Genomic DNA, 14,201 nt, shown 5'->3' with positions numbered 1-14,201 from the left:
GGAAATTACATTATACAATTGGACATTGTATGTCGTGCAACGACATTTTGGTTAGTCAATACAATGTAAACTATTCAACTTGTGATTACAACACATATATCAAATCATCAACTTGGGTTGGTTATAACTTTTATTAAACATATAGCTATTGTAGCTTCTAAGTTACCGGAGATGTTATTCTCATTTGCGTAGTTTGACCTCTTCACTAGAGTCGCACCCCAAATGGGATCATTAGTGCCACAGGAGTGAAGAGGCCCTGAGTTTTATAAGTTTAAATTGATAGATATGTGCTAGTTAGAACTAGCTGTTGCATACAACTTGTTTCTCTTGTCTACATAAAGGTATTGCTCGGTCAAGAAGAAGGGGTATGTATTAATGTTTAGGTTAGTGGTGTGCGCATTGCTAAGTCCAGTTAGTCCATGGGTGCCAGTTCTTGTTTGTTTTCGTCACCTGGCCAGTGTGCGTAGCCGTTATGGATTCGTAGCTGTAGTGAAGGGATACTAAGTCTTTGACTTGAGTTATTGTCAGGGGATTATCAGACTTCCAATGTCTGGTTATGTTGAGTCTTGCTGCCAGGAGGATATGAGTGATCACTGTCCTGAATGGGTATGGGATTGATTCAATATTTAGGTTGAGTATCGCCAGTGCTGGGGAGGGGTGGATTTTAATTTGGGTTATGTTCGAGATTAAATTGAAAATTTTCTCCCAGTAATTGTGTAATTTAGTGCACGTCCAGAATACATGGAGTGCGTCGCTAGGAGAAGAGTGACATCTCCAGCATATATTGGGAGTTCTTGGATTAAAGATTGTAATTCTGGCTGGGGTGATATACCAGCGTAATGTGATTTTCTGTGTGAGTTCCCATAAGGCCGCGCAATTAGTGGCCTTGTATATAGATTTGAGGGCGAGTTGTCATTGGTCTTCCGTGTAAGACTGAGCTAGGTCATTTTCCCATTTTTTGTGGGGTTTTAGTTTGATGAAGGTACGTTTGTTGTGGAGAATGTTGTAGAAGTAGGATATACCTCTAGTTTTAGTGGCTGTGTTGATGAGATATTCCCAGGTTTTAGGGTGAATGTTGTAGGGGGGGAGGGTTAGAGTATTGAGGTAGTGGTGTAGACGTATGTAAGTGAATTTATCAGATGCAGTTAGATTGAATTCGGCTTGAAGTTGTGCGAATGATTTAATGTGGTTGTTATGTAGTAAATCTTGTATGAGAAGTATACCTTTGGCGGTCCAAGATGATAGGGAAATTTCTGGTAATGTGTGATTTAGGGATTCCAAGGGGATGCAACTTAGAGATGTGTCTGGATTGGAGGTGAGTAGAGTTACTGATTTTTTCCATGCTAGTGCTGAAGCTCTCATGGTCGGGGGAAACGCTTTTGGTATAATGGTTCCCAGTGGGATACTAAGTATCCAAGTTCTCAAGTTGGGTTGAGATAATGAGGAGCTTTCAATTTGTCCCCAAAGAGTTGTGGGTTGTGTTTGGAACCAGGCAGGCATTTGAGCTAGTAGTGTTGCTAAGTAATAATCTTCAAAGTCTATAGATCCTGTTCCACCGACTAGTTTGTGTTTTACTAAGTTGTGATGGGCACTCCTCGGTTTTTTCCCGTTCCATAAATATTTGTTGAATAAAGTTTTGAGAGATTTGAAGAAGGTGGTTGGCAAGGGTATAGGTAGGGTTCTAAAATGATAGAGTATTTGGGGAAGGCAAATCATCTTAAATGCAGCAAGTCTGCCCGACCACGAGAGCTCGTGTTTTGCTATTTGTTGTGAAGTAGATTGAATTTGTTGTAAGAGTGGTATGTAGTTGCATGGGTATATTTTCTTAGTTTCCCTCGGGAGTTGGATGCCCAAGTATGATATGTCGGTTTCTGCCCATTTGAATGGGTATTGTAGTTGTAGGAGGTGTTTCATGGTGGTGTTTATGTTTATGTCTAGTATGAATGATTTGGTCGCGTTAACCTTGTAATAGGAGATCGTGCTAAACCACGTGAGCAGTTTTTGTACTTCAGCCAGGGAAACAGTCGGGTTTGTAAGGATTAGAATTACATCGTCCGCGAATAGACTGATTTTGTGGTGTGAGAGGCCTATACGCATACCTGAAATGTTAGGATGGGATCGTACGTGCTCCGCCAGGGGTTCCATAAGCATGTTAAATATTAGAGGGGAGAGGAGACAGCCCTGGCGTGTGCCGTTTGTGATGGGGAATGGACGTGAGAGCATGCCTTCTGTGAAGACTTGGGCCTCAGGGTTGGAATACAATGCTAGGATGGCTGATAGGATCTGTCCCTGGAATCCAAATTTGCGTAGGACTGCTTCTAAGTAAGTCCAATGTACTCTATCGAACGCCTTCTCTGCATCCAGGGAAAGAAGCAGAGAAGGCGTTCCAGTGGATTCAGCGTGGTGAATGAGGTCAAGCATTCTTCTGGTGGCATCTGAGGATTGTCTGCCCTTGGTAAAACCAGTCTGATCTTGGTGTATGATAGTTGGCATGATCTCGTTTAGTCTGTTGGCTATGGTTTTGGAATAGATTTTTAGGTCTAGGTTGAGTAGAGAGATAGGGCGAAAATTTTGGGGGGCATCCGACTGTTTCCCTGGTTTTGGTATGGTTATTACTAGCGCTTTTAAGTATTCATTCGAGAAGCTAGCAGAGGAGGCAGCGTGGTTAAAGAGATCAGTAAGGTGTGGGATTAGTTGATTGGAGAACAATTTGTAGTATTCCCCTGTTATCCCGTCTGGGCCTGGTGCTTTGCCACTAGGCAATGAGTCAATAGTAGCCTTGATTTCCAGGTCTGTGAATGGAGCATTCAAGGTGGTCAGTTGGTCTAAAGTAAGTTTGGGTAGATTGATTTTAGTGAGGAATTTATCAATGTCTTCTGGTGTGGGTTGGGGGGTTTGGTGGTCATGTTTTAAGTTGTATCGGTCTTCATAGTAGGTACTAAAAGCATCTGCAATGTCTTGGGGGTTGGTCAGTGGAGTGTTAGTGTGGGGGTGTTTAAGTAGTGTAATTCTAGTTTTATTGCGTCTTCCTTTGAGTCGTTGGGCTAATTTCTTTCCTGCTTTGTTGGAGGTAGAGTAGGAAGATGCTTTAAATTTCCTTTGAAGGAATTCGTATGAGTGAAGGAGAAGGGTTTTCAGTTCCTGTCTTAGGGACAATAGTTGGTTTGTGAGTGGGTTTTGAGGGTCACATTTGTGTTTCTTTTCTAGGTCCGCTATTTGGGCTATTAGTGTATCTATACGCTGCGTCCTCTGTCGCTTATGATGAGAGCACAATTTAATGAGCATTCCCCTCATGTACGCTTTATGAGCGCTCCACAGCACGGCAGGGTCGGGTACCGACCCCTTGTTCAGCAAGAAAAATTCTGAAATGTGTTCTGAAATTTCTGGGGTGTATTTAGCATTCTGAATTATGGAGTTGTTTAGTCTCCATGGAAACGTGTTACGTTGGAGGTTGTGATCTTGGATGGTAATTGAGGTGGGGGCGTGGTCCGACCATGCCGTGGTGTGGATTACAGAATGAGATATTTTTTGTAGGATATATTTATCAGATAGAAACAAATCAATTCTGGAGTAGGAGCGATGTCTGGGGGAAAAAAAGGTAAAGTCATGTTCGGCGCCATAGTGACAGCGCCAGACATCATACAATTCGTGAGATTGGATAAACGCTTTTAGAGGCGATTTGCGTCTCTTTGCTGAAGAGGTTGAGTCCAGGGACACATCTGGGACCAGGTTGAAGTCCCCACACACAATAGTGTGGCCTTTTTGGATGGGTTTTAATGTGCGGATAAGCTTACGTAGGAATCTCATTTGTTGAGAGTTCGGAGCGTACAGGTTGATGATGGTGTAGGTTGCTTTATTAATGGTGCAGATTAGGATGATGAAACGACCTTCGGGGTCTGGGAGTACATCTAGGAGTTGGAAGTCTATGGTATCTTTGATGGCGATCATGACTCCTCTGGACTTGGTAGAATGGGTTGCGTGAAATACGTTTGGAAAGTGGTGATTGTTACACAGAGGGGTGTTGGGAGCTAGTAGGTGGGTTTCTTGGACGCAGATAATATCACTCTGGAGGTCCTTAACGGTTTTCCATAGTGAGTGGCGTTTGGCTGGATGATTAAGCCCATTAACGTTGAGTGAAAGGATATTAAACGGCATCTTGTGAGTGTGGGCTTAGTGTATGCTTAAAATAACACTTACAGTTAGGCGGTCTCGTGGGGAGTTGGTCTTTTTTCTTTTTCCAGGCGATGTGATGAATAGACTGCGGTACGGAAGTCCGTGATTCAGTGCGGCTTGGTTCCGTATGGAGGAACGAAGAGTGTTGCTTCTGGCTGGCCAGGGGTCGAGGCTAGGATGGACTAGTAGACTGCAAATAGAGCAATACGTTAGGTGTCAAGGTAGTTATAACCAGTTAGGGATCATGTATGCTTTGGGTAGCGTTGAAACTTGTGAAAAGGGTCTGTGATGTGACCTAGTGATTTAGCTTGCTAGAAGATAGGTACTTGTTATAACGTTGCAAGAGAAAGAACTTTGTGTAAGAGAGAACAGAAAAATAAAATAAACAATAGAATACAAATCAAATCAAATCAGAGGGGGTGCTGAGCACCTGTAGACCTCTGTAAGGGGGTACAGAGAGTCACTGCCGCGGGTAGCAGGAATCAAACACAGAGGATAGCCATAGCTCAGGGGAGCTGTTGATATTGTTATCGGCTTAGTGGATGTTGTATACTGTCATTTGGTGTTTTGATCACGTTGTCTGCGGGGAGAGGATGAGATTCTGTCATGTTGAGCGGTATTAGGCGGTTCCGGGTTTATGCCCCAGGTGTGGAGTAACTTTAGGCCTTTTTCAAGTTCTCCTATTGCATGGGTTTGACCGTTGTGGGCAATGAGAATGGTGGCTGGGTATCGCCACTTGTATTGCAGCTTATGGTTCTGTAAGCTTTTAGTGATCGGGTTCAAATGGCGTCTCATTTGGAGGGTGTATTTTGAGAGATCAGGGAATAGCTGGATTCCTGTGTATGGCGCTGGTAGTGGCGACTTAGCTCTAAGTCCTATGAGCAGCTTTTCTTTAATGTGGTAGAAGTGAACCCTCATCAGGACATCTCTGGGGACAGAGGCAGCTAGGTGGGATGGTTTAGCAATTCTATGGATTCTATCCACAATGACGTCTCTCGGGGAGGCCTCAGGGAGAACTAAGTGCATCAGTTCTTTTGCGTATCGTGGCAGATCTGCGGGTAGTATTGACTCGGGGACCCCCCTCAATTTCACATTGTTCCTGCGAGATCTGTCTTCTAAGTCGGCCAGCTTGGCACGCAACCATGTCTGTTCCTCTCTAACAGTTTCAAAGGCTTCAATGGTGTCATTCACTGTGGAGGTGCAGGCATGTATTCCTCTCTCAGCGTTTGTCACTCTATCATCCAGTGTGTGGATGTCAGTGGTGATTTTGTGGAAGAGAGATGATAGATCTGTCATGAGGGAGGTCTGCAGGGATATGAGCATTTCCTTGAGTGTTGTGTCCATGACCGGCTGCCCTGAAGTGGGGAAGGAGGCCATAGAGGAATGTAGGGCCTGGTCAAATGAGAAGGGATTAGGAGCCTGGGCCTCAATTTGCGAGTACCGCGACCGCTGCGGCATCGCGTCCATCCTCATTTTTGCCTTCGCTGGGCTTCCTAGGTTGGGGTCACTCTCTGGGGTATGTGGGAGGTTATCCACGGTACCTGTATCTATAGGATCCTCATTCTCGTCATCCGGCAGGTCCGTGTATGCTGCGGACGGCGCGGCCTGGCCGGCGCCATCTTGGATCTTCCATCCCGCCGGCTTGTATGCAAATTCGGTGAGTTTCTGCGGTATGTGGTCTGTGAATCTCTTTCTGGAGGTCATCCTTGTTGTCCCCTTGCTGTGAGGAACGTAGCTGGGTAGATTAGAGCCGTTTTAGTCAGCCGATGGCGTTGGATTCTATCCCCTGGCTCAGAGCTGTGGAATCAGGCGTCCATCTGCTATCCCGGCTGGCCACGCCCCCCTGCTGGCAACCCTTCTTGATCCACGTTACAAGGGTAAGGTTGCAGAACTCATCCTGCGTTTGCAGAGGGAGCAGAGGATGAAACATCTTCAGGAGGCCTTGAAGAAAAGTTTGTGCAATGCATTTCCAGACCCTGGGAGGTAACAATTTCCTGGTGCTGGACAATGTGTTGCTGAGGCTTTGTTCAGTCAGAGAAAGAGCGGTGGAGAAGGTGGCCAGCTGACCGATGCCTCCAGACAATTTTTCAGTCCTCAGCGCCAAGGTCTGATCGGTTCAAGCAACCATCACCAGTGTCTGCATTACATGGTGCAGGAATATCTAGGGGCAAGAGCAGACCTGGAGACCTTCCCAACAGAGCATCCACTGGGTTACTGGGTCTTGAGGATGGACCACTGGCCAGAGCTGGCTCAATATGCAATTGAGCTACTGGCCTGTCCTGCATCCAGCGTTCTTTCTGAACGCATATTTAGTGCTGCTGGAGGGTTTGTAACGGATCACAGAGTGCGCCTGTCCACAGACTCCATTGATAGGCTCACATTCTTAAAAATGAATCAGTCTTGGATCAGCAGCAGCTACCAAGCACCTGATGCTGATGTAACCGATTTAATTTTCTATAGATGTGGGATCCTATGAAGACTGCCTATGCTGAGTGACTATCCTATTATGCTGAGTGACTATCCTATTCCTCCTCAATCTTGATGATGCTAGCTTCTAAGCATATTTTTGGTTTAGGGCACCACCACCACTGCCTAAGGCCCAATTTTTCTGCCCCTGTTTAACAGTAGGCATGTAATTACAATTTTTGATCTAATATTTCACAGCAGGGCCTGTTCCTGCACTCAACAAGTGTATCTGTGAGGGGTTACAGTGTTCTGGTACCACCAATACCTAAGGCCCAATTTTCTGCAGAGCATATAGGGCAGGCTGTATAGTATATATACTGCTGTTCAGAGTATATAGGGCCTAGGGGACCCCCACGCCTTTTTTTTTTTTTTGGGTGCAGTAAATATTCCCCTTAATATTCATAACAGACCCAAAGGCCCTAGTAATGGACTGGGGGGGGCATGCCACTTTTTTCAATGAGTTTTATCTGTATTGCCGAGACCGACAATTCATTACAGCTGCAAGCAGTTTTTGCTGTGGTACTGTTCTAAACACGGGAAAAATGCGCCACTTTACAGGCATACTATAGACACCCCCCAGGTACGATATTTACAGGAATATTTCATTTTTATTGTTTCACTTTAAGCATTATTAAAATCACTGCTCTTGAAAAAACTGACATTTTTAAAACTTTTTTTTTGCATTGATACATGTCCCCTGGGGCTGGACCGGGTCCCCAAACACTTTTTTTGACAATAACTTGCATATTAGCCTTTAAAATTAGTACTTTTGATTTTTCACATTTGTGTCCCATAGACTTTAACGGTGTTTGCGTGTTCAAACAAACTTTTTGCCTGTTTGCATGTTCTGCTGCAAACCGAACCGGGGGGTGTTCAGCTCATCCCTATTCACCATACACTAACCAATTATGCCCTATTCACTCACTAAGGTCATATAATTATATGATCCCTTACATCCATTTTTATTTTTTATTTTCAACTTTACTCATGTAATTATTTTTGTATTTATTTTTCACATTTTGTATCATGTTCAATTTTTCAATCACATTTCTATTTCATACTATCTGTACATATATCATATATATATTTTTTGTCCACCGAGCACTATACACTTATTTTATCCACACCCATCGTCATTCACTTAATTGTTCACCCAATCATTCCTCTCATTATTTTTGATTGAATGATTTATATATTCAATTTAATTATTATTATTATTTTGTAAGCATGCTTATTACATATCACATACTTACTTTTCCCATTCAAATACTGAGATCATGTCGCATTCATTTTGAATAAAGCTTACTCTGGAGAAATGGGGATAAAACTCTCCGATCTCCCCACAATGAACCTAATGTAAATTCTATGTAATAATATTTTGATGAAGCCAACAATATAAAATAGAAACTTTTGGATTAACTAGGTGGATTCTCTTACGGAGAATTCCCTCTGAGAAATCTTCGATACTTACCCATCCATTTTAATTATTTAAAACTACAAATTCCAGGTGTTCGTACCCACACACGCCCCCAATCAGGGGTCCCCAATATGTGACCACTTGCAAGCCCTGCAAACCAGGGTCCTGTCCTGGAGGAGAGCAAGGACGATATGCCAGAGTCCTGGATTGTTTGAATGTATTGGTTTTATAAGTCTCTGGTTAACGCAAGGTTCCTTTGTTTGAAGGGTAAATATACCATTTGAATATCAAGCAATGCACAATCTTGAGATGAGACTGGAATAGAAAATGTGTTATTTATGTAGGAAATTATATAATGAAAATACGCTGAAACTTTCTCCATTGATGTATTTATAGAAGAATAAAAAACCCCACGAAGAAGACCGTAACCACAGGGGTCGAAATGCATTGGGGTATTCTTATGCATCATATGGTGTAATTATTACTTATAGATGTACCATTTCTTGATGTATATTATCTCCATCAAATTCTAGTAGCCTCGTGGCATGTACATAGACCAGAGCTCATATTTTAACCTTTTGTACGAGATAATGTAAAAGTTTTTGCAAATAAAAAACTAATGTTTTATAAAAACTAATACCGACTGACTCTTCTTGCTGCTAAAAAACCTTGTGGGGAACCTTCCACTTTTTAAATTGCAAGTATGAGATATCCCAGGATGCACTGGGAGACCAAAAAGTGAACCAAAAAGATTTTTTTTGAGCAGTCACTTCAGGTTCCTGTGTGTATAATATTGAAGTTTAGGAGAGAAAAAAGACTCACTAAATCGGACTTTAAAGGCAGATTGTACAAAATAATAAAATAAAAAAAAATCATATTTTATTGTACATACAAAAAGAAAATTACATATACACAAATAACCAAAATTTCATTAAAAGCATATATTTGTACATATATACATGTAATTGGCCAGAAATGGCCAAATCTTTCCAACCTATGGTTAATGATATATAATCTCGGATAAGTGCGCCCCTGTGCATCAACGTGTTTCGCTGGTCTGCTTCCTCAGGACACACATAGGGGTAAGCCTAAAAACAACAGGTCTCACTGCATATGAATATGCACATTTATAAAGTCTCCCTGGGCGGGCACCGGAGCAACAGGAATGACTGAGCCCAGTATGTCCCGAATCTTTTGATACAATCAGAAAATTTTAATTGAGAGAAGAAATATGTATTGGGCACTTTGAGGTTGCAATGGAAGCATAGAACTCTGAGCATCTCTCTGAGCATCGGCAATTATTGACTAAAGAAGACAGCAACCAAACAGTAATACCTTGATGTCAGGTGAAAGGCTTCTGTCATGGTTATGCAATAGAGTTTGTCTGTCAGTTTACATGTCTCCATGTGTTCATCTCTAGAGACCAGCCGACTCTCACCTGACTGCTTTTATAATCCCTCCTCTAGCATGGCTCCACCCCAGCTCCTATCAGAGAACTCTATATTAACCTTGCTGATCAACCTTTGTGTGTTTGGCTTCCTGTTCCCTACTTGCCGTGTGCTCTACATTTGTTTTTGTTACCGACCTTGGCGTGCTCTCAACTATTCCTGTCTGCTCATGACCCTGACCTTTTATCGTGTCCCCGACTATCCCTGTTTGCCTGTGACCCTGAACCTTTGGCGTGAACTCTGTTTTCCTTGTTTGCTTGTGGCCCCGACCTTGGCTTTTTCCCTTACTATCCCTATCCTCCTGTTGCCTACTGTGGGTGTGAGCTGGGGGAACCTGGGGGTCGTGACCTGGAGCCAGTTGCAGCCCAGTCCATCCTCACCACTAGAGACTCTGGTGAACACCTGCTGGCTCTTAGACTCTGCACCGTAGGGAATCTTATGCTCTAACCCCGGTGGGATCCGTCTTGGTGTTCCAGTGGCCCTGCCTTCCTTACCACCTGGACTTCCATCTGCAGCAGTTAGCCGTAGGGTCCAGTACCTTGCGGTGCACTCCTGATCCCAATGGTGTGCATCTGTCACTTAGCCTCAAGGTAACCTGACAGCTTCCCTTAGAGGATCATTACACAGACAATGAGGTTGCCAGAGATATACCATGCACATCCCTAGACCTGCCAAGGCCATTACACTGCAATCATGTCACAACCCAGGGAGCCATCAGCCGATGTATGTGTGTCCTGAGGAAGCACACCAGTGAAACGCGCTGACACACAGGGGCTCATTCACCCGAGATTATATATCATTAACCATAGGTTGGAAAGATTTGGCCATTTCTGGCCAATTACAAGGTATACAGTTGTGCTCATAGGTTTACATACCCTGGCAGAATTTATGATTTCTTGGCCATTTTTCTGAGAATATGAATGATAGCACAAAAACTTTTCTTTCACTCATGGTTAGTGTTTGGCTGAAGCCATTTATTATCAATCAACTGTGTTTACTCTTTTTAAATGACAACAGAAACTAGCCAAATGACCCTGATCAAAAGTTTACATACCCCAGTTCTTAATGTCGTGTATTGCCTCCTTTAACATCAATGACAGCTTGAAGTCTTTTGTAGTATTTGTGGATGAGGCTCTTTATCTTCTCAGATAATAAAGCTGCCCATTCCTCTTGGCAAAAAGCCTCCAGTTCCTGTAAATTCTTGGGCTGTCTTGCATGAACGGCACGTTTGAGATCTCCCCAGAGTGGCTCAATGATATTGAGGTCAGGAGACTGAGATGGCCACTCCAGAACCTTCAGTTTATTCTGCTGTAGCCAATGGCAGGTCGACTTGGCCTTGTGTTTTGGATCATTGTCATGTTGGAATGTCCAAGTACGTCCCATGCGCAGCTTCCTGGCTGATGAATGCAAATGTTCCTCCAGTATTTTTTGATAACATTCTGCATTCATCTTGCCATCAATTTGTCCAAATTTCCTGTGCCTTTGTAGCTCACACATCCCCAAAACATCAACGATCCACCTCCGTGTTTCACAGTAGGAATGGTGTACCTTTCATCATAGGCCTTGTTGACTCCTCTGCAAATGTAGTGTTTATGGTTGTGGCCAAAAAGCTCAATTTTGGTCTCAGCACTCCAAATTACTTTGTGCCAGAAGGTTTGAGGCTTGTCTCTGTGCTGTTTGGCGTATTGTAAGTGGGATACTTTGTGGCATTGGCATAGTAATGGCTTTCTTCTGGCGACTCGACCATGCAGCCCATCTTTCTTTAAATGCTTCCTTATTGTGCATCTTGAAACAGCCACACCACATGTTTTCAGAGAGTCCTGTATTTCACCTGAAGTTATTTGTGGGTTTTCCTTTGCATCCCGAACAATTTTCCTGGCAGTTGTGGCTGAAATTTTAGTTGGTCTACCTGACCATGGTTTGGTTTAAACAGAACTCCTAATTTTCCACTTCTTGATTAGAGTTTGAACACTGCTGATTGGCATTCTCAATTCCTTGGATACTTTTTATATCCCTTTCCTGTTTTATACAGTTCAACTACCTTTTCCCGCAGATCCTTTGACAATTCTTTTGCTTTCCCCATGACTCAGAGTCCAGAAACATCAGTGCAGCACTGGATGAAAGATGCAAGGGTCTGTCAGGAGTTCAGAAACTCATTGACCTTTTATACACACACACTAATTACAAGCAAACAGATCACAGGTGAGGATGGTTACCTTTAATAGCCATCCAAACCCCTTTGTGTCAACTTGTGTGCATGTTATCAGGCCAAAATCACCAGGGTATGTAAACTTTTGATAAGGGTCATTTGGGTAGTCTCTGTTGCCATTATGATTTAAAAAGAGTAAACACAGTTGATTGATAATAAATGGCTTCAGCCAAATACTAACCATGAGTGAAAGAAAAGTTTTTGTGTAATCATTCATATTCTCTGAAAAATGGCAAAGAAATCATAAATTCTGCCAGGGTATGTAAACTTATGAGCACAATTGTATATGCTTTAATTAAATTTTGGTTATTTGTGTATATGTAATTTTCTTTTTTGTATGTACAATAAAATATGAATTGTTTATGATATTTTTTGTCCAATGTGCCTTTAAAGTCCGTCTTTAAAGTGGGTCTTTTTTCTCTCCTAATGATTTGCAGATGCGTTTGACAGATTGTGAGTAGAAGGTATGTCGCCTCTTTAATAAACATTCAAAGGTTCTGTTGTAATTCCAACATGTTTCCCTATAAAAAGCATCTTCTGGGAATGGAGACTTCATTCCCAGTAGATGCTTTTTATAGGGAAACATGTCGGTGGGAGATAGTCCTTAGACGTCACCACATATCAGCAGACTACCTGAACACTAGCAGCTGTTTTTAAGATTTTATAAATTTGTTTTGGTTTGGCTGTGCTTTAAGGAATTTTTTGGAATAAAGTGCCATTTTCTTACTGCACTATGAAGTTCTCCTCTTTTTGTTTCAGCATTGCATGTTCTACCTAATGAACTTCTTTGAGTTGAATGCTCACGGAGTGGCAACATTCAATTATCCATACGGAGGGATTAGAGCCGCTGATCGGAGGTGAACAACCAGATAACCGCCCAAAGGCTACACCATACGAGCGATCCCTGCATGGAGGTGTCTGTGTAACAGACTGGCTGTCGGTATGAACATCTGAAGCCGTTTTTCTTTCTTGGCACAAGGCGAGTTTGACTCCCATGATAGGACTCCACCATTCCTGGTAAGGGGCCAACCGGCTGTCTATATCGCTCTCTCTCTTGAACGGGGTATAACATTGGAAGTATTGAAACTGATCTATGGTCAAATGCAGGATATCTGATATGCATGGATTATTCTTCATAAGCAGGCTGGCTGACAAGTGAAGGGCCTCATCCCCACAACCCTGGCCGTTGGTTGTGGGGGTCTGCGGGTGGGGGGCTTATCGGAATCTGGAAGCCCGCTTTAACAAGGGGACCTCCAGATCCCGCCCCCTCCCCTGTGTGAAATGGTAAGGGGGTACTTACCCCTACCATTTCACTAAAAAACTGTCAAAAATGTTAAAAATTACAAGAGACAGTTTTTGACAATTCCTTTTTATTTAAATGCTTCTTCTTTCTTCTATCTTCCTTCATCTTCTTTTTCTTCTTCTTCTGGTTCTTCTGGCTCTTCTTCCGGTTCTTTACCACAAAAAACTGGGAAAAACGTATTGACCCGAGTATAAGACGAGGGTGAAAAATGCAGAGGGTCAACAATGCCCATCTGCAGCTGCATGCCTCCCTGTGTCCTGTGCAGCCTACCTGTATCCTGTACATGTGTATATGTCCTCTGTCCTGTACATGTGTATGTGTCCTGTACATGTGTATGTGTCCCTGTGTCCTGTACATGTGTCCTGTGTCCCTGTGTCCTGTATATGTGTCCTGTGTCCCTGTGTCCTGTACATGTGTCCTGTACATGTCCTGTGTGCATGTGCAGCCTACCTGTGTCCTGTGCAGCCTCCCTGTGGCGATCTCCATCCTCCCTGTGCCGATCTCCATCCGCAGAAGGCGGCCGGCGTGTGATGATACTGTTCGGCGGCCATTCCACTATTCAAAAGCTGCGCCTCCTCCTCGTCTGTGATAGGCAGTCAGCGGCCAGCCTATCACGGACATTCTTTCATTCTCATACCACGGACAAGGATGAGAGAATGTCCGTGATAGGCTATACACTGACAGCTGTTCAGCCTATCACAGAGGAGCAGGAGGCATGGCTTTTGAAAGCTGGAATAGCCTCCGAACACTATCATCACACGCCGTCCGCCGTCTGTCTGCATGACACGCTGATCATGCAGACAGACGGCGGTGACTCAAGTATAAGTCGAAGGGGGCACTTTTTCATGGGCTGAAAAATTTGACTTATACTCGAGTATATACGGTACTCACTATTTGTTTTTTGAGCACATCACAGCTATATCACCTGAAATTCATCAGGTGATTGGGTGAGCGCAGAATTTTTATCTTTACACATGTCGCCGACCTACCTCCTATTTTAATGCTGTAAATGCAGCATTAATGTGCAGCAACGGTTTGCATTGCATACCGTTGCAGGGCAGTTGTGGTGCAGCCCTATTCGCTTGAATGGGCCACATTCAGTGGCGGTACTGCCCTGCCGAAGGCAACAGGGGAAATAATATTCTCCATGATGCTTTGCTTCATGGCCAGGGCAAAAATGATCTC

At 43.4% G+C, this 14,201-nt stretch overlaps 1 protein-coding gene across 9 annotated transcripts in view; it reads right to left on the bottom strand.

Annotated features, from left to right (window-relative positions):
• LOC141148189 (guanylate-binding protein 1-like) overlaps positions 1–14,201 on the bottom strand; it is a 229,852-nt gene that overhangs the window by 54,827 nt on the left and 160,824 nt on the right. The window lies entirely within an intron of this gene.

This window comes from Aquarana catesbeiana, linkage group LG06 (assembly GCF_042186555.1).
Source record: "Aquarana catesbeiana isolate 2022-GZ linkage group LG06, ASM4218655v1, whole genome shotgun sequence".
Classification (NCBI taxonomy): Eukaryota; Metazoa; Chordata; class Amphibia; order Anura; family Ranidae; genus Aquarana; species Aquarana catesbeiana.
Note: the sequence above shows the minus strand (reverse complement) of the source record. Positions and strands in the feature narration are given on the sequence as shown.